Genomic DNA, 24,077 nt, shown 5'->3' on the forward strand with positions numbered 1-24,077 from the left:
GAACTTACCCCAAGGGGGAAATGCCCTAGATCCTCTACTGAGCACAGGTTCTCCAACGACCTAGGGGGAAACGTTTATCCTCTTCATATTTATCTTTGTATTTCTAAGGATACGGGAACAAATGAAGGATCCTATAACCAGAAGGCAGCCTTGTGGTACTGATACTAAGGAATAATAGGAGATTAGAAAAGCATAGGTGACTCAAAGTCACCCGTGTATTCATCCACTCACTCTTGCGTTCAAGTAAGTTATATGCTGAATGCTACCGTGTGCCAGGCGCCTGAGGTACAGAATTAGATCTACGGTGAGCAATAGGAATAGTGGCATCTGGGGTGGAGAGTGGGAGACTCTCAAGCCTGCAGGTGGAGGAGAAAAAAGACTTTCAGGAGCTGCAGAAGAGACGAGAAGGGAGGGAGGGAGCCATGGGCACGGATTAAAGAACACAACGGGTGAAAGGAGATCAGATCAGGGGGCGGTGGGATTTCTGGTCACAACAAGAAAAGACTGAGAAGCTAAGGGTTGAGGGGAATTCCCTGGTGGTCCAGTGGTTAGGACTCTGCGCTTTCACTGCCGAGGGCGTGGGTTCGATCCCTAGTCGGGGAACTAAAATCCTGCAAGCCATGCAGCATGGCCAAAATCAAACAAACAAACAAAGGGTTGAGAAGTGAATGGAAAAGTTTTACCATCAAGCAAGGACCCCAATCCAGCCCAGGACTAAGCTCTAGGGGAGGAGAAATGAGCATCTTTTAAAGCTGAAAGATCGTGAACCGTCTTGGTCTCAGTTTAGGAGAGCAAAGTCTCTGATGTGGCTGATGAGCTTGTCGGTTATATAAGCCCTGGACTTGCTAGAAGTGATCAGCTGTGGGTGTTGGGGACATTCAGTTCCCTCTGCCGTGTATGTGAGGTGCCCGAATTGGGATCATGCTGCCCAGTTAGGTCTACCTAGTTGTCAGCAGGTCAGGAGGCCAGGTCAGCATTTGTCATGCTTAGGATGGGGGCAGAACCTGCATGGGTGGAGAGCCTACCTCCAACAGTTCTTGTGCTTTTGTGTATTCTGAGACCCTTGTGGTAGGAGGAATCATAAAATGCCCCCTTCCCCCTGTCCCCCACCAAGATTTCCTGTCCTAATCCCAGGGTCTGGGAATATGATGCAACACCATGCCCTAATTGTGTTACATTACATGGCAAAAAGGGAGTTTGCAAATGTCATTAAGGTTACTAATCAGCTGACTTAGAGTTAACACGGAGATTATCTGGGTGGGCCTAACTGAGTCACATTAGCCCACTGAAAGCACAGAGTTTTATCTGGCTGAGCGCTGCGAGGGGAAGTCAGAGAGACTGACAGTGTAAGAAGGAGTTGATGCACTTTGCTAGCTTGAAGATGGAGGGGGTCCCATGCAAGGACCAAAGAGCAGCCTCTAGGAGCAATTAGTGACCCCTAACTGACAGCCAACAAGGTAACAGGCACTTCAGTCTTACAGCTGCAAGGAGCTGAGTTTTGCCAACAATCTGAATGAACTTGGAAGTGACTTCTTCCCCAGAGCCCAGGAGAGCTGACATCTTGTTATCAGCCTTGTGGTGCCCAGAACAGAGAACTCAGTTCCTACAGAACTGTGACTTAATATATAGGTGCTGTTCTAAGTGGCTAAGTGTATGGCATTTGTTACACAGCAATGGAAACTAGTACAACCTTGTCAGTGTTGGACGTAGGGCTGCATAATATAGAGACACTGTCGCTGCCTTCAAAATCTTTCATCTTGTGGGGACAACAAATGCAGGCTGGTGCGGAGAAATGCAGGATTAAATTGGGGCATGGAAAAATCACTACTGAGATGTTCTGAGAAGAGAGGGGGCTATGGGCTGTGATGATGAGCCATGGCATCAGGGATGAGGTGGGTGGCTGCAGCTATAACATAAACCCCAACATTTAGGTGGTCTTGGGGCCCCAAATGTGCTCTGGGAAGGGATGGCTATGCATATGGGAGCAATTTCCCTCTCTCGTTTTGCTGTCAAAATCAATGGGAAAACAATCAAGAAGTGAGAATTTAGTTAAGGAAAGGATATAAGGACGAAAATGCCACCTGTTGCTAAAAATGAATGGGTTATCCCCTACGGTGTTTATCACAGATACTATTAATAGACTGTCTCTATTTTGCTGTAAAAGATGATGCTACTGTCCAATTATCCAAAATTCTGTTTCTTTTCAACAGTACGTTATAAAAAGGTAGTACATTAAAATAAAAGGAATGTTCAGGAACCCAGGGGAGATTAAGCTGTCAGCCAGCTGAGGCAGGTCCTCTCTTGGGGAGAGATTCATTCCTCCTCTTTTAATCTCTGCAGACTCTTCCCCAGGACCCCATTGGATGAGGATGTCAGTGAAGAAAATGCACCTCCTGCAGATTTCTCCCTCTCTGAAGGGTGGGAGGTAGGGGGTGGTGTGGGCAGTGGCAGATGGGAGGGGGAAGGGAAACAATGCTTATTAATGCGTGGCCTGAGAGGCCCCCAGAAACAACACTCTCCCAGGGGTTAATTTGCATCCTTCCAATTAGTGTCTCCAAAGACCTCGATAAATGAATGGGAAAACATCCATTGGCTTTTGCCTTGCAATGTTGCCACTTTGACAGCCTGCTTTTTTTTTTTTTTTTTTTTGGCCATGCCATGTGGCTTATGGGATTTTAGTTCCCTGACCACAGATTGAACCCTGCCCCTAGGTGGTGAGTGCAAGGAGTCCTAACCACTTAACCGTTTCCTTTGCCATGACTATGTGTCTCCTTCAGATTCATCGAACGTTTGCCCTTTTCCTTCCCAGCCTAAGAGGTGAAGGATTGGAGACTCAGACCACGGACAGAAAATATTTACAACTGCACAAATCCATTTCTTGGCTTTCATTCACTTGAGTATTGCTATGGGCTGAATGTTTGTGTCCCCCGCCCTCAGCCAAATTCATATGTTGAAATCCTAACCCCCAAGATGATGGTGTCAGGAGGTGGGGCTTTGCGATGATTAGGTCATGAAGGTGCAGCCCTCGCGCACGTAGGATTGGTATCCTTCTGGAGGAGACCTGAAATAGCTTCCTTGTCCCTTCTGCCACGTGAGGACACAGCGAAAAGATGACTCTCTGTGACACTGAGTCTTCTGGGGCCTTGTTCTTTGACTTTCCAGCCTCCAGAACTGTGAAAAATAAATGTCTGTTGTTTGTAAGCCACCTAGTCTGTGGTATTTTCCTGTAGCAGCCTGAACACACTAAGACAAGTACCATGGAACCTATCTTGGGGTTTGGACATGGGTGGGAAATTGAGGATGGACCTGGTGCTGATTCAGTCACTGTGGTATGATTATCTCCTTGAAGGTGCCCTTGCCTTCCCTTGAGGCATCCTGTGAGTACTTTCGTGCAGGATGTGTGCTCAGCCTTGCTGCAATGGCTTGCTCATTTGCTGCCTGCAGGGAAGTTTCTACATCGTGGGCCTGCCATCACTTGCTCCTGGCCACCTGTCTGGTTTCATATTTGTAATTCTTCCCTCCATACTGATAGCTGCAGCCACTCTGGGCTGTTTTCTGCTTCCTAGCTACCCTGGGCTCTCTCTTCTCCTTTGTTAGAGCATTCTCTCCATCTAGAAGCCTCTGGACACCTCTTCCTCTCTCTTCTAGGCAACCTCCTTATTCTTCAAGTCTCAGTGCAAACTCCAGCTCTATTACACTTTCCGTGATGCTCTGAAACACTCAGGAACTGGTTTCTCCATGCTCCCACCACACCTTGACTGGTATGTGGTACTGTAATTGTCTGTTTGCCTGAAAGGCTCTCCACTGGACTCAACTACTTGAGGTAGAGATTCTGTTTTGTTTTGCATATTTTCAAATTTGTATCACTAACATTATCTTACTTGCATAATAAATATTCACTGACTGAATGAATATAGAGCTAACGGAGTGTTGTGCAGGTGTAAAGCGCCCTGTGGAATAGTGAGCTTATCCACCACAGGTGTTCATTCAGTGTTGCGCATCTTGTGGGAGAGGAGTGGTCATGCTGGGAAAAATGCAGAATGCTTTAGAGTAAAACCTCCTGAAATGCCAACATACCTGGGGGGGAGGGTTTATCTGAGGTGGAAAGAAAACAATGAAGACTTTGGAAAGTACTTGTGAGATATTCAACTTTTGAGAATTTTCAGTTGATGATCCATCAGGGAAGAAAAAATCAGATACCAGTTTCCTGTTGGTGCTGGTACTCAGCTGCAGTCTTATTGATTTCAAATGCTGTCTGTCTTTGGCAGGGCAAGCAGTTACATCTGTAACTCCTTTTTCAGCATCTGCACATGAGCCTTCATGCACCCAAGAATGTTAGGTCCGTTTGTTTACTAAATCACAGTTCCTATGCTCGTCAATGATGAGCACATAAATAGTGTGATAGGGTGTCTTGTTTTTTAACTTAACAGAAAGAATGGGAGATTTGGAGCCGGAAGACTCCCGAAGTCCCAGCCTTGACTCTGTCACTCTTCGCTTGTGTGAGCTTGTGTGATCTTAAGCTCTTTTTATTTAAGTTTTTGGCCGTGCCCAGACCACGCCTCTGCAGTGAAAGTGGCAAATCCTAACCACTAGACCACCAGGGAACTCCCAATCTTAAGCTCTTAGTTCCTCAGTGATGTCATCCTCAAAATGGGGTATAACAATGACAGTAGTAATGGGCGTACAGGGTTATAGTGACTGTCAAATGAGGTGCTTAGACTTTGCTAAAAGATCCTTTTTTTAAGTGGTAAAATTATGACTTTCATACAACTATGAAATAGACAAGGGTCAACGATTTTTATTTAACTCATTGGTTAATGTGAACACTAGTAAGATGTTCAAACTGGCTCAAATGAGAATTTGACTTACAGAGGTTTGTATTCTCCTCAGGACATAATTCCTTTGCATTGCCGTGAACAGAAAAAAAAAATTGTGTTGTCAGTTTTCTGCAACTTAACTTCTATCCCTATAGAGTTGTTAAGTAGCTTAGTCCATCAAAAACCAAGGTGCACACTAAATGGAGTCAGATAATCCCTGGAAAGTCTGCTAGAAACCCCCCAGCACTCTACTGCAAGGACACCAGCATTCTCTTTTGCCCATTCCTAAGTCTAGCAACTTTTCCTGACACCCAGAAGCTGGGTATTCCTGCCCCTGGACAATCCTATCTAGTCCTTTTTTTTTTTTTTTGGCGGTACATGGGCATCTCACTGCTGTGACCTCTCCCGTTGCAGAGCATAGGCTCCGGACGCGCAGGCTCAGCGGCCATGGCTCACGGGCCCAGCCGCTCCGCGGCATGTGGGATCTTCCCAGACCGGGGCACGAACCCGTGTCCCCTGCATCGGCAGGCGGACTCTCAACCACTGCACCACCAGGGAAGCCCTAGTCCTTTCTTTCTCCTTGACAACATCACACCTGATCCCACCCCTCCCACCCCACCCTCTTCTCCACTGGACCAGATCTTTAGAGAAAAGGCTGGCCCCCTCTCCTCCAAGACCATTCTCCCTTAAATAACTTCCCTCTCTTGTTTTTTCAGTGGTTCCCCTACTCCTCCGTCTTGGTTCCTACTCCGTGGCTTAGAAACAGCTTTAAATCCCTCTTAACTTAAAAACAAACACAAAACAAAACAACTGCCCCTCTGTTTGTGCAGTTATGCTATATAAAAACAACAACAACAACAACAAAAACCCTTGACATTTTGATGGCTTACAGCAGAGATCAACAAACTTTTTCCTTAAAGGGACAGGTAGTAAATATTTTAAGCTTTGTGGACCACATATAGTTTTCTGTTCCTATTCACTTTGTTTTTCTTTACAACTCCTAAAAAATGTAAAAGCCATTCTTAGCTTGCAGACAGTACAAAAAGAGGCTGCAGGCTGGATTTGCTTTTGAGAAACAAGTGTTTATTTTTCACTCATGTCTCTGAGGCAGAATATATCTGTCCCTCCCCCCCCACGGGGAGGGGGTGTGGGTGTGGCCATGTGCTGGCCTGGCCAATGGAATGTTAGCAAAGTGTGGCCTGAGGAGAACATACCTTGAGTACCTGCTGGTCTAAGAAAGATGAAAGACATGTGGAGCAGACCTGGACCCAGATCCCAGCTTGGAACCATGCCAGCTTACATTAGCCAAACCTCAGCCAACCTGTGATGGGCAGTGTGGATGACTGACTATTTAAGTGTGAACAAGCTGGGGAATTTGGTAGTTGTAGTTATTTGTTTTGCTGGTGAAAATCTTAGACTAGTGTTCCTGAAAGTGTGATCAGGGACCACCTGCAAAGTGTGATCAGACCACCTGGGATACTTGTAAGTATCAGTTTCCTGGGGCCTCTCCTTGGAGGGACTAATTTGGAATATCTCCGGGGAAGACTTAATAACATGCATTATTACGAACCTCCCTGGGGAGTGTGAGAACGGCTGTCTCAGACTTCATGAGTTCCTTGGTTCATATTGGTAATAACTGCTTTCCCTGGGTACCGACCATGCACCAGATGCTTTGCATATATGCGTGATCTTAGTTTTAAATCTTGCAACAACTCTAAGAGGTAGGTATGACTATCCCCATTTTACAGCTGAGGAAACTGAGGCTTGGAGAGGTTAAATAAGCAACCTAAGATCACATGTGTATCAAGGAGCAGGGTCAGACTTACCCTGTGATTCTTCTGCTATGCCTGCTGCCCACTGGCATAACTTAATTTGGTTTCCAGCTTTAGTCTAACTTGACATATATAATTATGCAAATCACCCTGTGCTGTCACTTCTTCTAGCCAAAGACGAGTGTAGTGAAACAAAAGAGAAGACTAGAGCAAGGGGAAGAGGGGGATAATGGTGCTGGGAAGCTCTGCCTGTGGACTGTTCGTCAAGGGAAGGGGCAGGGCCAGGGCTACTCGGTCAGGGTTGATGGGCTGTTTCTGGTTCCTGAGGACCTAGAGAAAGGAGGGAGGGAGGGGAGAAGGGTCCGCCAGGGCCGAGGGGTTGAGTGGTCCCACCTGAGATGGCTCACAGTGGAGCCAGAACCTTTAAAGAGAGCCGACATCCACACAGGTGGATTCCATTCCCTTAGAATTGCCTGGAGAGGGTGTTTAAAATGCTGGTTTTCAGGCTACACTCCTCCCCCGGCCCCATTCTGACCCGATAGGTCTGAATTACACCCAGGGATCTTCCTTTTCAGCAGGCTTTCTGAGTCTGATGTTGGTGTTTTTAGATCACATTTTGAAAAACACTGAACTAAAGAAATGATTCACAAACGTTAGGTTTTCCGCTTTGAAAAAAAATTAAGGAACACGAATAGTGTAAGTAAATTATAAAATGCAGAAAAATAAAAGGAAAAAAATCATTTGAAATTCTACCAGTAAAAGATACTACTGCCAACATTTTGATGTGTATTCTCCCACATTTTCCCTGTGTGTGTGCGCAGATAGATGGGGCCGTACACTATACATTACTCTGTAGCTTGCTTTCTTGCCTTAACCATATATGTTAACACACCCTTGAAGTCAATAAATATACAAGTACATCATATTTATGGTAGATTTTCAGGTATCCGTGGAGATGCTTGTCTTGGCGGACTGGTCTGGGACCTTTCACCTCCTCTTCAACTTGCACTATCGAGCAAACCCTACCCTTGGGTAAGGCCAGAGCTTGGGGTTCATCTCTGAACCCCAGTGCCCTTCATTCAGCTGCACTTTATAAAGTCCTGCCTGGGCTGGGCGGGGAGGAGCTCTTGGCTGGTTCTGGGCAAGGGGCATCCTTTACCGACATTGTGGGCAAACGCTCCTGGGTTCCTGCAAGCAATCCGGGGATTTTTCAGCCTCTGAGGGTTTTCCGGCTCTGAAGCCACGGTCGGTCCACAAGGCTGGCAGCTTTGGGTTAAAGGAGTGTCCGTCCCGACCCCACCCACGGGAGCCCCTCAGGGATGGAGTTCAAGACTGACTCAAGGATTGAAACCATAAACCAAGCAAAGTGTTGCCTGAGCGGCTGCCTTTGAACTGCAGAGATGGCCTCCCCCAGGCTCTCCCCTCCCCTGCAGCCCCCTACCGGGGGCCCCAGCAACAACGCAAAGTTCAAATCTATGGCTACATGGAAGCGCATTTGGGAACAATCAGGGGGCCCCTGACCTCTGACCCCAGGGCCGCCCTCCCTGCCTCAGAGACTGGGCTTGAGTCCTTGGAGCCAAAGAAAAAAATGTGGTGTAGAGTCCCATTTTTGAGAAGAAATGAACTTAGAATACAATCACTAGTAAGCTTTTTTTAAAAAAAGTAATTGGTATAATTGGCTTCAGTCTGCGAGATAAACAAACAACACAGCAAATCCTTTAACCTCCTGTTCAGGGCTGTAAAGGGGCCTGTATTTGTATTTTCCTGGTGCTTTTATGACCTAGGGCCTGGCCTCTCTCCCCTCTGGACTGGGGCCGGCACAAAGCCGGGCTAATCCCAGAGCAGTTTCGGAAATAAGGGTCTAGAATGGAATTTCCTCCACACGCCCTCCAGGCCACAGCCTCTTCACTGTGCTTCCCCCCCACCCTGGATGGCTCTGAACCCCACTCTGGGAAACAAAGGGACTGTTTCCAAGTTTTCCTTGGAGCCCAGCGAGCCTCGCGTGGTACAAAAATTCAGTGAAAGCAGCTCTTATGTTCCCTTCCCGGTGGCAGGGCTGTCTGAGGAAAGGAAATCAAGTGCTGCACGTTTATGCGGTTTACTATGTGTAAATCTCTCGGGGCGGGGGGAATACAAAAATGTATCTTGTAGCTAGGAGCCTTGCCCTCAAAGAGCTTACCGTTTAGTTGGAATATCATAACTAATCAGCGTACAGGGGGAAAGTCTACTCACAATTCAAGACGGCAATCCAAGCGATCCTTTGCTAGATGAACGTTCCAGGTCTTAAGAGTTCAGGAAATGTGAAATATTTGTTGAGCATCTCCTCTACTGGACAAGATAAGGGGTCGCAAAGACCCTTCAGTGGTAACTTGTCTCAAAAGGTGGTTCCCATCCATTTTTTCCTTCTGTGCACAGGCCACTCCCTCTTGGAGAGGTGGAGTCTATTTCTTCACTTCCTTGAATCTGGGCTGGCCTATCACTGCTTTGACAAGAAGAAGATCGTGGAAGTTATGCTGTGCTAGTTAGTTCCAGGCCTGGCCTTTAAGAAGACCGGCAATTTCTGCTTCTTTTCTCTTAGAACCCAGCAGACATGCTGTGAGGAAGTCCAAGAAGCCACATGTAAAGTCCAAATGGAGGCCAATTCAGGCTCCAGGACCATCGTCCCAGTTGAGTTTCTGCCAATGGTACCCACTTGCTAGGTTTGTGGTGAGCCATCTTGGCAGTAGACCCTTCAGCCCGATTGGTCCACCTCAGCTGACAGTACTTGGAGCCCATAGGCGCTGCTTCGCAGAGTTGTGTCCAGGTGCAATGCTGTGAGCAGATCAATGACAGTCATGGCATTCATGCGTCAGCTTTGCTCTCAAAACAATCCTATAAAGCAGATATTATTAGTATTACCTCCACTTTGTGGATGAGGGGCAGAGATGAAAGAGATAGGCAAATTATCCAAGATTACACAGCTAGTAAGTGGAGAAGGCATGAGAACACAGACTGTGTCCTGGGGTTGGTGCATATACCAATTGGAGTCAGGTATATTAATTAGGAAGTTGTGTGATATAAAACAGGAAGATGGATGGGTTGGGACTGAGTAAAGGAGGAACCCACATGCCAAGATAAAAAGTTAGCACTTCATTTAATAATGGCCCTTTAAAAGTGGTCACTGAAGGCTTTTGAGTAGAAGTGACAGGATAAAAAGAACTTACATAAGTGATTGACATTGGGTGGTTTGAAGGCACAAGGGGCCATAAGCAGATGGGTCAGCAGAGGGATAGAATTGTTCAGGAGGGAAGTGATGGGGATGCTGCCTAGGGTGGCAGCAGTGGGAATGGAAAGACACATGCCAAGACTTGAAAAGAAAACCAGTGTTAGGATCCAATGACCAATGGTTCCAAAAATTTTCATCTGAGCGTCCCAAAGGAGAATGGTTTAGGTGATACCACTAAAGAGTTGGTAATGCAGGAGAGAAGTATGTCTTATGCACTCAGAAAGTTGTTAGTAGAAATGGATCAGAATTGAGGATGACAAATTGAGTTTTAGCTTTGCTGAAACCGAAGAGCTGGCAAAGAATGAAGATGTGGAAATCATGGCCTCTGCCCTCAAACAATTTATAATCCTGAGCTCTCTCTCTCTCTTACATATATATACACAACCACACATTCATACATGATACACATTCATACACGTACACCAGATGGCAATAGAAGTAGTGCATAATAAATAATAATAAAAAGAATGAACTGCCAAAACGTTGGGTACTGAGAATAAATGCTATGAGCGATCAGGAAAGGGGAGATCGATGGCCCTGTGGCATCCAAAGGGGTTACCAGAGGTGGAACCAGAGGTGGGATCTTCCTGTGAGACTCACTCAAAGACCAACATCCCAGGGTGTAGAGGGACCGTGGGAAAGAAAGATTATCACAGCCAGTACACATTCTTTGAAAACGTGATTTTTAATGACCATCAAGTATGCCATTTCATGAGTAACCACAATTTATTAAACTATCGCTGTAATACTGTACATTGATGAGGTTGATAATCTTGGCGATTTTTTAAAAAAACATTTTAAAAAATTAATTTTTGGCAGCGTTGGGTCTTCGTTGCTGCATGCGGGCTTTCTCTAGCTGCGGCGAGTGGAGGCTACTCTTTGTTGCAGTGCATGGGCTTCTCATTGTGGTGGCTTCTGTTGCGAAGCACGGGCTCTAGGTGCATGGGCTTCAGTAGTTGTGGCACATGGGCTCAGTAGTTGTGGCTCATGGTCTCTAGAGTGCAGGCTCAGTAGTTGTGGCACAGGCTTAGTTGCTCCGTGGCATGTGGGATCTTCCTGGACCAGGGCTCGAACCTGTGTCCCCTGCATTGGCAGGTGGACTCTTAACCACTGCGCCATCAGGGAAGTCACCAGTTTTGGTGATTTTAAGTAACACTAACATGAGAGTCTCTGTAAAAAAAATTTTGCATGCATCTGATCATTCTTTGAAGAGCGATTCCTAGAAATGGAATAGTGGGCTGAAAGGTGAACATTAAAAAATATTCTTGATACACGTTGCCAAGCACCCTGCTAAAATAATTGCCCACTCACACTTTGTCCAGCCGTGTCTAAGAAGCCCATGCCACCTTTCAGGTTACGAAGGAATAAAAAAGAAGGCATAAAACTGTATACTCTGTCTAACCTTTTTGTAAATTAAATATGTGAAAATAGATGAAAAGATAACCCCAAATGTTTAACAGTGTGTAACTCTGGATAATGAGGGTTTACGGGTGATCTAATGTTCTTCTTTATCCCTTTCTATATAAATTTCCTAAATAGTATGTGTGTTACTTTCAAGAAACATCTTTTTTTAAAGCAGAGAAAGGAATATGACAGAAAGAACGCTGTGCTCAAGTCAAAGGAACTGTGTTGTCCAAGGTCTCCTGCTGGCAGTGTCCGCTCGGACAAGCCAGGCGGCCCTGCTGAGTTTCCGCTGGCTTATGTCAAACAGCCCCAGTGGTTCTCAGCCCAGAGAATCATTAAAATCACCTGGGCACTTAAAACATACCTTCCCTGGGACTTCCCTGGCAGTCCAGTGGTTAAGACTCCGCGCTTCCAACTGCAGGGGACACGGGTCCCATCCCTGGTCCTGGTCGGGGAACTAAGATCCCGCATGTCACAGGGCAAAAAAACCCCCCAAAAACCTTCCCTGAGTCCCACCCCAGACTCACTGAATCTGAATTTGCGGGGGGGGGGGGGAGAGCGGGGGCGGGCATGGATATTTTGAAAACGTGACTCACGTCCCCCCATGAGCACCTGAGGGGCGAGCAGCCCCCAGCAAAGGCTCTGAGGAAGGCCTCGCAGGCCCGTCCGCCATTCCTCCCCGCAGAGCCGCGCTCGCATCTGGGGAGCAGGGGCGCAGAGGGGAAGGGGCGGTTGCCCGGACGGAGGCCCACCGCTTGTGTGCATTCGCCGCGCCTCAGCTGCAGGTAGGTGCCCTGACTCGCATGCAAGCACGTTTACAGCGAGTCAGGACCAAACAAAAGCGCGTCTCTCACTGAGGCAGCCAGTTCCTCCTTCATTCCAGGCGCCCGAGAGGTCAGAGGGGTGAAGCCGGGCAGCCCCCCGACCCATCCCGCGCGAGGGGCAGAACCGGCGGTCTCGCCTCCGGGGGGTTTGTGGTCCAGGAGGGGCCGCGGAGGTGGGGCGGAAGGGAGTGCGGGACGAGGCTGCGTGCGGCCTCCTGCTGCCTCCGCGCCAATGGGGAGCCGCCACCTCACGCGGGCAGGGCCCGCGGCCTCCTCTGAAGCCGGCCGATTAGGGCGCTTTAATCCTTTGCTCTCGTCCTCGGCTCCGTCGGCGGGGAAGGGGGCTGGGCCGGCTGCCGGTTCCCTCAGCAACGGGGCCTGGCCCGGTTCCATTGTGCGGAGGGCCCCCGCTGGGAAGGGCCCCCGCTGGGAAGGGCCGTGGGGAGGGAAGGGGGGAGCGGCCTTGCCCGGGCCTTCCCTTCGCAGCCGCGGCGGAGCTGTGGACCCCCGGGCGCGTGCCGCCAGAAGGCGGTGGGACGCCCTCGGGGTCCTTGGACCCGCCCTGGGCGGGGACGGCCGCGGAGGGGCCTGCGGGCAGAGCGGGGCTCGCTGTTTACGCGCCGACACGAGGCTGCAGGCCGACTTGGCAGCGCGCAGCGGGAGGAGGCGTTCGAGAGCATTCGCGGGCGGGCGAGCTTTCCCTTGGATGCGAGGAGGCGGCCGCTCCCCGACGGCCCTGCTTGGCGGCCCGTCCTGGCCTCCAGCCCCGAGAGCCCACACTTGGCATTTTCTGACCAGCCTGTCTAAACGACCGAGTATTCTTCTTAGCATTTCTATTTTCGGAGCTTCTTAATGCTTCTCCCACTACGGCCCCGTCTACCGCGAGGATTCGCCATCCTCCGCCCTCCGACTGCACCATCTTCTATCCCCGTTTTACTGTGGTCCTTTCTCCCCCTCCCTCCTGCGCCTTATTCAACTCTCCCCACATTCCTTCTTCACATTTATCTTTTATTTCCTTCACGCAGGCACGTGTACACACACACACACACATTGCTAAAACAAAGGAAAACCTCCCATCCTCTTTCTAGTCTCAGTTTTCTGTCAGGATAGTAAAAGTTCAGGTGGCCTTGAGGGGGCTCAATAAGACCATCCAGGGCTAAAGATATTAGCGCACTTTGTGAACCAGATATGCCCTCCGCTGTAGAGAGCTTCGGTCCCTAGTAATGTTTGGATTCTTGGTACTTAAGGATGTGAGCTTCCAGATCTAGAGACACAGCTGCTACAAAAGTGACCACTTTTCCCTACCACACCCAAGGAGGAAGAAGCTCGTGTACTTTACAAACGCGATTTACATCCCTTAGGAATAAAATAAATGTCTTCTGGAGACACAACCTGCTGTTTTTAATAATTCCCACAATGCCGTTTCCTTATGGACTGTTGTTTCAGCCTGGAAGATGTCATGGCATTCAGTGTCACGTTGAGGAGACTGTCACCCATTCATGAGGTCCCTTTTTACTGTTGGAGCATCACTGACAGTACCCAGGGCCCAGGAGCACAGAGCATGCGAGCCCACATTGAACCTACCCCCCCAACCTGCCCACGAGTGAAAAGATCCCGGTTCATTTTTCACAGGGAGGAATGGTACCCTTAGACCAGCATCTTTCTCACGCCTGCCAGCACCACGGTCCTCAGACAGTTCAGTAGCCCACAAAGCCCTTCACTTCCAACTCCTGCAGGTAGGGTTGTTATGAGAATTAAGATAATTCATGTGTGTTGAACATGGCACATAGGGCCCAGTGCTCAGTAAGAATTAGTAATACTGTCTTTGACCTTCTGGCCTTGGGAATGCACCTCTGTTATCTCCATGGCTCACCATAAGCTAGTGCACCAGGATTACTAACCTCGATTCATAGAGATGGAACCTCAGGCGGTTCAGTAATGTGCCCAGGGTCACCCAGCAGTTAGACGGTGCCATCTGGATTCGAACTCAAAACACTCAGCAACATACAGGCTCTCTCCAAAGCATCCGCGGTCTCTCCTGCATCCTGACGGTATTATAAATGGTCTGCCTAGCCTGAGTCCCCAGAGGTTTGTTCTATGAAGACAAGTCCATTATGTCAATGCATTTGAAATCAGCTGGAGGCAGTCCTTCAGTGCACGGCTTTTAATGCCTATTAAGCAGGGTGGAGAGAGATCAATGAACAGGGGTGTTTTTGCAGCTCCACTAGGGCTCGCCGTCCTGACTGTACTGCCCACGTTCTCTGGCAAGGCTGGAGTTTTAAAGCCTCCGAGGAGAACTACTTGAAACAAAGACGGAGGAGATGGCTGTTCCCATGCTCGTGTAATTTTAGGGGAAAAGAAAGATTCCCTGCAGCGTATCCTCTAGATCCAGATGGTCTGACATGAAATGTATCCGAAGAGCCATCATTAAGAATGATTCTCCTGAGGTCTTCACTCTGGTCAGAGTTCTCTTTTCAAAGGAAGATGCCTACAAACATCTTCCCAGGATGATGGGACCATCTTGCAAAGCAATGAAGCATCGCCATCAGGAGCTGGGGAGGCATGGGGGCGGGGCACGGAAAGGGGATGGGGTAACAAAGGCGAGAGGCACGGCACCTCGGTGTTCTTCCCGAGGCGTCCTGGGGAATATCTTTTGATTCGATATTGGTTTCATGATCTTGCTGGGTTTTCTTGCTCCTCTCTGCTCCTTTCTGACCAAGAATGGGAAAGAGGGATGATGGAGGAGAGGGTGTGGGTAGATGGTGGAAGTCAAGGGAGGGGTTGACTACCTGGCTGAGTGGAGGGGAGTGGATGAGAGGGAAGTTGTCTCACTCCAACACACGTGTGTGCATATATGTCACACACACACTACCCCCTCCCTCCAGCAGCATTTTTAGAGAATAACAGTGCCCCCTGGTGGCCATTTACATGCAAGACTCCTCTAAACTTTCACTGAAGAATAACACAAGTTGTGTTATTCCATACTTATTTACTCTGGTTTCCCACAGTCGAAAGTCCCCCTTGTCCCTCTTGTCCTTTTCTTGGAAAATGAGCCAAGACATAAAGGTACTTCTGAGAAGTGCTTTGCAGCATTCCCGGTGGTACTTGGCGTGAGAGAGACAATACCCAGAAAACAGCTCCCAAACAGAAGGCCGTGTCCTTAGTCTTCAGGCCCTGGCCTTGTGCTTATTTGGGAAAGCAGCAGGCTTGAGGAGCAGGGATCAGTGAAGAAGGTCTTGATTTCAGTAATTGATTCCAGCCACCGTGCATTTTTTTAATCTGTAAATTACCAGAAGAGCAGAGAACCCTGTATTATCAATATCATCAATTTCTGCTTCTCTGACCTAAGCTTGGTCTCTCCGGTAATGGCTCATTTCACTTTGCTATAATTAAAAGAAATGCCATCCATTTGCCTCACCGAGTTCCTACCCTGTACCAGGCTCTGTGCACAGGAGCTGGTGACATTAGGGTGGAGGCAAACATACCTGTGGGACTTTGTTTTCCTCCCAGGAACTCAGACAGCCCAGGTCACAGGTGATCTTGATCTCCCTAAATCAACGAGATCGTGTGCACAGTGAGCTTACTTCACTGCCTGGTACCTCGTAAGTGTTCTGTAACAGCGGCTCTGAATATACCTGATATGTACGGAACTACATGTATATATAGAACTAAAAGCTATTTCTGGGGAGCAACATGAATTTTTAAGTGCTTTGGGATTTTATAAGGACTCATTAAAAGGCATCAAGATTTCCAGCTGTGAGATTTTTTGTTTATGTAGGAGTTCAAAGAGTTCCTTCCAAATGCTAACTCATGAATCTTCGCAAAATCCCCTGGAAATGGATGGCCAGAAAAGGGAACACGGACGAACCATTAATCGGAGTAATATGGCAGTAGAGTCAGGGCAGGGAACAAGCAGTTCTTCGATGTGCGCCCCCCGCCCGCAAGTCTGGAGCAGTAAAACTCCCCTGTAAAAAACCTGGTTTTGTACTGTAAGTTCTAGGTAAGGGAGACTCCTTCTTTACCCCAAGGCGGGAATAAAGGAATAAAGCTCTGAAAAATAGTTCCGGATGAGCCGGGAGCAGGATAACAGGGAGGAGAGTGGAGGCCTCACGTTGTCCCTTCTCCTCCCCAACATTTGAATATGGGTGAATCAGGTGAAAGTGAGTAGCAAGAGAGTCTCCAAGGGGAGGACGCAGAGAGGAGTGCTAAAGGGGCATCAGGTGGGCTTGCAGGAGGCTTCCGGGGAGAATCCGTTTCCTTGCCTTTTTTAGCTTCTACTGGCCGCCTGGGTTCCTTGGCTTGTTGCCTCTTCCTCCACCTTCAAAGAGCATCTGTCAGTGTCTGCTCCATCATCACATGGCCTTTTCCTTTTGTCTCTAGCTCTCCCTACGTTCCTGTTATAAGAATCCTTGTGATGACGTTGGCTTACCCACGTAATGCAGGATAATCTCTCCATCTCAAGATTGTTCATCACATCTGCAAAATCCCTCTTGCCATGTAAGGTAGCATTCCCAGGTCCTGGGGATTAGGATGTGGGTATCTTTGGGGGCCGTTATTCTGCCTCCCATGCTGGGAAATCAGGGCAGAGAGACTGAATGATATTTTGAAGAGGAATTCCTATAATATAGAAATCTTCCCATAACATCAACTTCCAAGGGCCGTGGACTGTTTCACCCACGAGTTGCCCATTGGGGTTCTGAAATGTGCAGATGGGAAGTGTGCTTCTCCACATGTCCCCCACCTTGGGGGCAAGGGAGGTCACACCTGAGACTCTCCTGAGCTAGGGGTGGTGAGACCCTAGAGCTGTACAAATTTCTTCCTCTGGAAAGAAGAGAAAGTCCTTTAAAGTCTAGCCACCCACCAGGCAGGCCCCACAGGTTGATAGGGAGATGACCTTGGCCACAGCAGTCATGGAGAATGGAAAAGAGATTTTATAACCAAAGCACACTGAATCCTTTTGGACTGTCTCTGGCGAGACTGTTCCTGGCATTGGATTAGTAGGAGGAGTCTTGATGGGAGCCACTTATCAAATTTCCTTCTGCTTTGCAAGGGAACCAGGTTCAAGGTAAGAATTCTCAGTGGAGGGCTTCCCTGGTGGCGCAGTGGTTGAGAGTCCGCCTGCCGAGGCAGGGGACACGGGTTCATGACCCGGTCCGGGAAGATCCCACATGCCGCGGAGCGGCTGGGCCCGTGAGCCATGGCCGCTGAGCCTGTGCATCCGGAGCCTGTGCTCCACAACGGGAGAGGCCACAGCAGTGAGAGGCCCGCGTACTGCAAAAAAAAAAAAAAGAATTCTCAGTGGAGAAAGCTGGTTTCAGAACACCTTCAAGAAATCCCCCAGTCAGCGCCATTCAAAAGGAGTGACGCCACACCTTGCCCAGAGAGTAAGACAATGAGTTGGCATCCATGTGGCCCAGAACCTCCCAGATGGGCACAAGTCTTCTGTCCTGTTGTCAGATCTCGTGGGAGCTTCTAGGACTTGATCTGGCTCCAGAGCACGCAGGCGCCTCTGACCCTCCCTGCACCACAGCTGAACACACAGCCCTGAGCACAGCAGACTGACTGCCGCCTTTCTCAGTATTGAGGCTTTGGAGTCCCCAGTGGGAGGCTCTCCACAAACCACAGTCTCTTGTGTCACTGCTGAGGTTACAACGACCATCACTCCCCCAGCCCTACCGGCCAGTCCTCTCGAGCCTCGATTCCTGCTGTCCTTTCCCTTCCAAGGGGTGAGCCCCATCTACAAAGTTTTGGGTAGCCCCGACTTTAGGGTAAGCACACTTTCCCTCTTCCAAGCTTGTACTGTTTACAGAGCTCTTTCAATCCTTTGATTGTACCAGGGAGAACAATCTTAATGAGCGATGTATCAGATAGGAATTGGTTAAGTGGCAAAACATGGCAGACTTGACTAATGCTGGATCAGACAGTCAGGGCAGTTTGAGGGTTTCTCAGCCTCAGTGCTGTTAACATCTGGAGCCAGATAATTCTTTGTTGGAGGGCTGTCCTGTGTGTTGTAGGATGTTTCACGGTGTCTTCAGCTTCTAACCCCTAGATCAGTGATTCTCAATTGGGGAGGGGGCAATTTCGCCCCCAGAGGACGTTTGGCAATGTCTGGTGGTCACCACTGTGGAGGTAACTGGAGGGTGGTCTACTGGCATCTAGGGGGCTGCGGTCAGGGATGCTGCTAAATAATCCACAGTTCACAGCTCCCGACCACAAAGAATTATCTAGCCCCAAGTTTCAATAGTGCCATGACTGAGAAACCCTGGTTTAAAGAAACAGAAATGATGTGTAAGTTGGTCCAACAGGACGGGGAGAGAAAATCCCAAAAGAAATCTCCCCTCGCGCAGTAGGATTCTTATCCTATTCTCTCTGCTGAGAAAGCCAGAAATAGTTCGTTTTAGCTGATAATTCCTGGGATGAAATACCTCACTGGAGGCCCTTCCTGGCGAGAGACTCGGAGGGGACCTGGAGCAGGAGAGAGGGTGCTCGTTTCATTTGAAGGATGGCTGAGGAAGCGTGGGAGAGAGTTAATAGACGCATGCACCACTGATTGGGAAAAGGGACTGCAAAAATTCTAAAAGCCAACGAATGCAGCTGCATTTGGCAGTAGGAGCACTGAGATACGTGGAAGAACGAAACGACAAATATTGAAAGGGGGCTTCCCTGGTGGCGCAGTGGTTGGGAGTCTGCCTGCCGATGCAGGGGACGCGGGTTCGTGCCCCGGTCCGGGAAGATCCCAACATGCCGCGGAGCGGCTGGGCCCGTGAGCCATGGCCGCTGAGTCTGCGCGTCCGGAGCCTGTGCTCCGCGACGGGAGAGGCCACAGCAGTGAGAGGCCCGCGTACCGCAAAAAACAAACAAATATTGAAAGGATCCGTTGCAGACACAGCCCACAGAAGACAGCAGGCAGGGCTCTTATCGTTTAGGATTATTTTTTTTTTTAGTACCCAGTGTCTGTTGAAATACTTACACCTCAAAGTGCATTCAAACATCACCTACTTGTACCTACACGTGAAAGCAGGCCTCCATTACAAAAGATAATGAGCAGATAACAAAGGGAAAATGGAAAGAGTGTGTTCATAAATGCCTCCGCTACAGATCATCAACGCTGGGCACCGAAGGCTGTATTTTTTTGTTCTGTGAGTGCAGCTGGGTGATAATAAATAGACGTAGGTTCTCACCAATTAGAGTAGCTGCTGGGTCCCTCCCCACACCCTCTCCCCATGACAATGAAGTGGGTACAGGTTGAGAGGGAAGGTCAGAGGCAGAGCCAAAGGAAGGAGAGGTTAATTAAACTCACGGTGTGCTCAGCTGCCTGGTGCACGGGAATATGATTCTCAAACCTTTTTTCCCCCACCTACCACTAGCTTGAGATATAAGAGCGAAAATACATTCAAAAAAACCAAGTACGGGCAAATAGAAAACCATGCGATATTTCTTGTTCTACTTTTTCTTTCGGGTCTTTCAGATCAAGGGATAACGCAACTTCCTGGCCAGGTGCTCTCGGGTTCAAATCTCTTAAAGAGCCGGCAGCAAAGCCAAGGATGAAGGGGAAGAAGGGACGGGCCGAGGAAGGTGTTCCTGCTGAAGTGTTCAAACATTCTGGACGTTCTCAGGTACTTTGGTGACATTTGTTTTTTCTTTTTGCGCTAAGACCAAAACTGAGGGCCTGTGGTGGAAGGAGGGGGTGTGGCTCACGAGCATGTGTGTGAATGCCCCCGTTAAAGTTCTTATGTGAAAATTCACCAATTAAAATGGAAAGATTTAGGGCAATTCTAGCTCTTCAGGACTGGTGACTCTGACATTGTTCAAAGATGGGGAACTCACCCTTCCACCCACTCCTGGGTTCCCTGGGGCTGGGAACTCCCACAGTCCGTCACTGCACCCCGGCCCCAGCATGTCAGGCAAAGGCGTGGTCATTAGGCCACGACCTGGAGCTAGTCTGCAGGGTCCAAATCCAGGCTCCACCATTTCCTTCCTCTGTGACCTTGAGCAAGTCAGCCAGCCCTGGGGGGCTTCAGTTTCCTCCTCTGTAAAATGGGCACAACAAACAGCACCTCCATCGCAAAAGCCTGAATGAGAAAAGTAGTTGGCATCGTGCCAGGCTCATAGGAGCTGTTTAAATACTAGCCGTTATTATTATTAGGGGTTCAAGTTCTGTTTTGCTCAGCTTTGTAGCTTATCAAAGGCCAAATACCTGAATGTATTTTATTGCTTAAAATGTTTTGGGTCACAATTACTCACCCCTTCCCATTGACATTCCATTTACATGCTGTACAGATTATTTTCAAAGCGATGTTTGAGAGGATTTTGAATAACCTTCGGTCCTGTTTCTGAATGTGGGCAGGGATCCCTTTGGGGGTGCTCTCTACCGCTTCTAGATGGGCTGCAGATTCTGTCCGGCCAATGTCTGGGGAAGGCCTGGGGGCAGATATGATCGAGATGGACAGGATACCTGCACCCAGCCCCTCGGGGCAGAGGGGTCAGGAAACTTTGTGGGTGCATAATAGCCTGAGAAACCTCTCAGGCCCACCTTGGAATTCCTTCTGTATTTTTCTCAGCAAAATCATTCTCCAGGTCCCTGCCTTTGCTTTGAGGTTCACTGTACTTGTGCCTCGGGTTCTATATATGAAAAATCACACTTGAAATCTAGAGTGGGAACAATAGGCATGCCCTTAACAGTTCTGCGCTGCACACTTAAAATGGTTAAGATGGTAAATCTTAGGTTTAGGGATGTTTGACCACAGTTACAAATAATTTAAAGAAAAGAACAGACTGGACTGGGAGGGAATGTGAGGGCCTTCGTTCATGATCTGACACCCAGTTCCGTGAGGCTCAAGTCCAGGGTGGCGGCTTCGGGGGCGGCTTCTGCAATCCTGGCGTTTTCTCTTGCTGTGTGGGTAGGACTCAGAGGGCAGCTGGGACTCTTAAGTCCTGTGGCTCCTGTGCCCTGACCCATCCCCAGAGGGGCCCTTGTTGACTGTTCCTCAAAGCAGGTGCCTCCCTGAGAGGAGGCCCGGTGTCCGAGGCCCCACCCAGGAGCAGTGCTTCTTACCGTTTCTCTGGGCTTTTGGGCACCAGGGTCATGGGGTGAGAGGTCAGGAGAGGAGGGGGCAGTGGCTACTTACAAGGCCTCATCGTGGCTTGGCTGCTCAGGCAGCCTTTCCCGAGGCTCCCGGCCTTCTCTGTGCCCTGCGTTGGAGGGGGAGGTCCGGAGGGTGTGCAAGCTCCCGGGCTGTAAAAAAAGCCCAGACCCAGAGCCAAGGACAAATGAGCCTCTACTGCCCTCTGCTGGGAATCCCAGCTCATGACCACCAGGACTCGAGAAAAGGAAACACAAGGCAAGGCCTGGCCCAGAGAGCCAGGCAGGCCCAGGAGGCCCAGGAGGCCCGTGCGGACCTGCAGTACTGAAACGGGGGACTCGAATTTCCCCAGGGCCCCAGTTTCTCACCGAGCCCGCTGTGAGGGTGCATCACCACCAGCAAGCCAGCTCCAGGCGAGCACGACTGGGCGCTCTCCCCTCCGGGCCAGGTGAGCTTCAGCTCTCCCCGCAGCCCCCTGGGGGCGGGCTCTGGCTCCTAACCCCCTGAGGGGTGCACCTCGCCCTGCTTGCTCCTCTAGGGTGTGCCCTGTCCTCGGCTCGTCTTTGTCATTGCTGTTCCCCCATTTCCTTTCCAAAACAAAATTCTAGATGCGCTGCCCAGTCCCCCCTTGTTGCAAGAGTCTCTGGAAAGCTTGCCTGCCCTAGGCCATTCCCGCCTGACCCTGCAGCCAGACTGAATTTCCAGAATGTTGTTAAGGTGATGCTGTCATGCCCTTGTCTGACCTCCTTCAAAGTCTGCCAGTTGCCAAGAGGGTGATTACAAAACAGCATGAAATACAGCGCGCATCACGATCTGGACCCTGCCCTTCCTTTCTGGGTTTCACACCAACATTACCTCCTCTGGAAGCGGGCATCTTCTTTTCACTCAAACAAGAGGCAGCATAGTCTTTGCTGCCAGACAGCCCGGATTCCTAGACCAGCCGCACTATTTGCTAGCTGACCTTGGGCGCGTTACCGCTCTGCCTCAACTTCCTCCTCGATAAAATGGGGATGATAATAGTGATAGTACGCTTCGCAGGGTTGTCGTTAACGTGAATGGTAGAATCCGTGTAAAGCACATAGTAGGCACCTTATACGTGTTGCTTATTATTATTTTCTTAAAGATTTTTTTTTGAGGTGGACCATTTTTAAAGTCTATTGAATTTGTTACAATATTGCTTCTGTTTTATGGTTTTTTTATTATGAATTTATTTATTTTATTTATTTATTTTTGGCTGCGTTGGGTCTCTGTTGTGCACGGGCTTTCTCTAGTCTCGGTGAGCAGGGTCTGCGGTCTGCTCTTCATTGCGGTGCACGGGCTTCTCATTGTGGTGGCTTCTCTTGTTGCGGAGCACAGGACTCTAGGCGCATGGGCTTCAGTAGCTGTGGCTCGTGGGCTCAGTAGCTGTTACTTACGGGCTCTAGAGCACAGTCTCAGTAGCTGTGGCACACGGGCTTAGTTGCTCCGTGGCATGTGGGATCTTCCCGGACCAGGGCTCGAACCGGTGCCCACTGTATTGGCAGGCAGATTCTTAACCCCTGCACCACCAGGGAAGCCCCTGGTTTGTTTGTTTGTTTGTTTGTTTTTGGCTGTGAGGCATGTGGGATCTTAGCTCCCTGACCAGGGATTGAACCCGCACCTCCTGTATTGGAAGGCGAAATCTTAACCATTGGACTGCCAGGGAATGGTGTTGGTTATTATTATTTGTTGAAAATCTTGGCAAAGTTGTCCCTTTGACTCCAACTCCTATTATCTATCTGATTGCTTGAATATTCATCTGAGCAAATTATCCAGCAACCTTAGATATATAAAAAATATATATATATATATTTTTAAATATTTATTTATTTGGCTGCGTTGGGTCTTGGTTGTGGCACGCGGGATCTTCGTTGCGGCATGTGGGATCTTTAGTTGTGGCATGCGAAGTCTTAGTTGCAGTATGTGGGATCTAGTTCCCCGACCAGGGATCAAACCCGGGCCCCCTGCATTGGGAGCGTGGAGTCTTAGCCACTGGACCACCAGGGAAGTCCTGGCAACAGATTTCTTAACAGAGATAGTGGACATCAGAGATTCCACCTACAACTTGGTATTTTGAAATTGTGCCATTTGGAAGAGTATTTGAAGTAGAGTGTTTCTCTGGTTCAGGAACTCTGTTTTCACCAGCTTTATTTAAAAAGAATGATTTTGAATTCTCTTGCGTACTCATTCACGTTTTCACTCAGTACACATCCACTAAGCGCCCTCTATGTGCCAGGCACTGTGTCAGGGATTGGGCACACACAGTCCCTGCCCTCAAAGCTTAGGGTCTAGAAGAAAAAGACAAAAAGTAGGTTGACAATTCTACATTTACAAACTGAAGAAAGTGCGAGGAACATAATCAAGGGGGCGGTAGGATGAAGAGGACCTACTTAGGGGGCGTCTTCAGGGCTGACAACACGAAATTATTCATTGAATTTGACCAAATAGAAACCATTGGTAACTTTGACAACGACAGTTTCAGGTATAAAGAGTTGGGATTTGAGCACTTAAGAGTTAAGGAGGGCTTCCCTAGTGGCACAGTGGTTGAGAGTCCGCCTGCCGATGCAGGGGACATGGGTTCGTGCACTGGTCTGGGAAGATCCCACATGCCGCGGAGCGGCTGGGCCCGTGAGCCATGGCCGCTGAGCCTGCTCGTCCGGAGCCTGTGCCCCACAACAGGAGAGGCCACAACAGTGAGAGGCCCACGTATCGCAGAAAAAACAAAACAAAAAAAACAACAACAAAATACAGAAGCAATATTGTAACAAATTCAATAAAGACTTTAAAAATGGTCCACATCAAAAAAATCTTTAAAAAAAAAAAAAGAGATGAGCTGCAGAGCTGGGCTTCAGACCCAGGGGAGCTGCCCTTTTAATCCCCGGCCTCTTAGTTTT

The 24,077-nt window shown here is 49.0% G+C and overlaps 1 long non-coding RNA gene across 2 annotated transcripts in view; it reads left to right on the plus strand.

Moving 5' to 3' along the window:
- Positions 1-3,384: 3,384 nt before the first annotated feature.
- Positions 3,385-24,077, plus strand: part of LOC117200755 (uncharacterized) — an 86,543-nt gene continuing 65,850 nt past the window's right edge. Inside the window, exons 1-2 of one of the 2 annotated variants that reach the window (XR_007471592.1) lie at positions 3,385-3,823; positions 19,551-19,698. This is a non-coding gene — a long non-coding RNA (uncharacterized LOC117200755). Of the gene's footprint in view, positions 3,824-11,736; positions 12,044-19,550; positions 19,699-24,077 lie in introns of those variants that run through there. The other variant, XR_007471593.1, reaches the window with a different exon arrangement.

Source organism: Orcinus orca, chromosome 15, assembly GCF_937001465.1.
Source record: "Orcinus orca chromosome 15, mOrcOrc1.1, whole genome shotgun sequence".
Taxonomy (NCBI): Eukaryota; Metazoa; Chordata; class Mammalia; order Artiodactyla; family Delphinidae; genus Orcinus; species Orcinus orca.